This window comes from Lucilia cuprina, chromosome X (assembly GCF_022045245.1).
Source record: "Lucilia cuprina isolate Lc7/37 chromosome X, ASM2204524v1, whole genome shotgun sequence".
NCBI lineage: Eukaryota > Metazoa > Arthropoda > Insecta > Diptera > Calliphoridae > Lucilia > Lucilia cuprina.
In genome coordinates, this window is record NC_060949.1 from 5,158,456 (window position 1) to 5,160,504 (window position 2,049).

Genomic DNA, 2,049 nt, shown 5'->3' on the forward strand with positions numbered 1-2,049 from the left:
AAATTCCAATGATGATTCAAATTTTTCAAATAAATTTTAAAAACACACGATTTAAAATCCGACACCAACAACTTTCTAACAAACAATCAAAAAAAATGTTTTCATTTTTACGAAAATTTGTGAATCGATTCTCAAAGCCAATATGATCAATACGAAAAAGTATATTCAAAGTAAAAATTCATAAAGTGTTGAAACAACAAACCATGCCTCACAAGCGGCACCTCCGAAATTAATTAAATACAAAAGTTCGTTTATCTTGAGATAATGTAACAGTTAGAGCCCTAAAATTTTGTCGGAGCCACTTTTGTGTCAATATGATTATTTAGGATAAAATGTGGGAGGACTGGCGTTAGGGGGCATGGCACCTTTCATATAAATCAAATACAAAAATTAAATAGAAAAAATAGTTATCTAAGAAACTAATCAAATTTTATATGAATAACTTTGACATTCATGTAAATATTTAGAAAATAACGGGCGCGATTTCAGTGGGGGTCTTGGCACCACATATATGAATTAAATACAAAATTTCGTATATCTTGAAAACTGTTAGATAATTCAAATTTTTCATAGATTGTTAATCTGAAAAACTATTGTGGTTAGAATTTTCAAAATCGTTAAGTGGGTTTTTTATTTATACTAGAGGGTAAAAAAATTTTGTATATCCCAAAGATATATATTAAATTTAAGCAAGTAAGAAGCAAATATATCATTAATGTATTATTTTAGAATTTAAATGAGATTTATTGTCACCAAGAGAAATTATAATAAACATTTAAGAAAAATTTAATAATTTAGTAACTAAATAAATATTTTTTTGGTTATTATGTATTTATTTTGGTTGGAGTAGCAAAGCACACCGGGTATAGTAAGTAATATAAAAAGACGAATAAAATGTTTATTGAAATATAATAATAATGTATAAGGAATATTTTTTTCGTTGTCTATAACTATTATCAAACAAGGAAAAAAATAAAAGTTGAAATATAATAGTAAATATTTAAGAAATATATCATAAAACTTATAACTCTTATGTCCTTGATATTAATACTTAAGATTTCGGATTTTTACTCATTTTCTCTTTTAAAGCATGATTTAAACTCTTCAAAGCATTTGGAAAAGGTACTTCCCCAAAAAGTGCGAATGCTAAAGTCAAAATTTATTTCCTTAAGGAACCTTCACACGATCACACTTCACATACGTAAAGTCTAATGAAAAAGTATGATGAAATTCCATCCATATTTCAAAAAAAAAAAAAGTGATAAAGGTCGTATGATTTATTCTTTTTGTGTATATACGATTGGTATAAAACAATAACAAAGTGAGTTTCCGGCTTTTTCACTTTTTTGCGTTTACATAAAAATACATCCTTGATCTAATATGACGAAGAGAGCCATACGAATGTAAAATTTTCAATCAGTATTTTACTCGATGTAGTAAGGTTTCATTACATATCGTGTTTAGACGATCGCATCCGTATCCTTCTACATAAAATTTTGACAAATCATATTATTTTTGTGCTCGTTTGAAAGGGGCCTTGAATAAATAATATAAATTGACGTAGAGAAAAAGTGTCTACTAATTTTCCCCTTTCTGATTTATGTTTAAATAAAATGCATATTAATGTCTTTTAAGACAGTCTCGAAGTGTTTGGTTTAAATTTCATAAATTTCGATTCAGTCGTTTTCATAATAAGACGTAATTGCATTAAAAATTAAATGTAGCAAAAATACCAATATTTCTTATGCAGTTTAATTTGTCCAAAATATTGATATTTATAAATTTAAATTCACACAAATTCAAAAACTTCATATCATTTTAAGATAACACAACAAAATTTGTTCCTTTTATCTGTAATTTTTTGGTTTATTAAATTTTTAACTCCCTTATTTACAAACAACATTTTTATACCCTTCACCTACGTGAGAAGGGTATATATATGTTTGTCATTCCGTTTGTAATTTCTATAATATAATTTTCCGACCCTATAAAGTATATATATTCTGGATCCTTATAGATAGCGGAATCGATTAAGCCATGTCCGTCTGT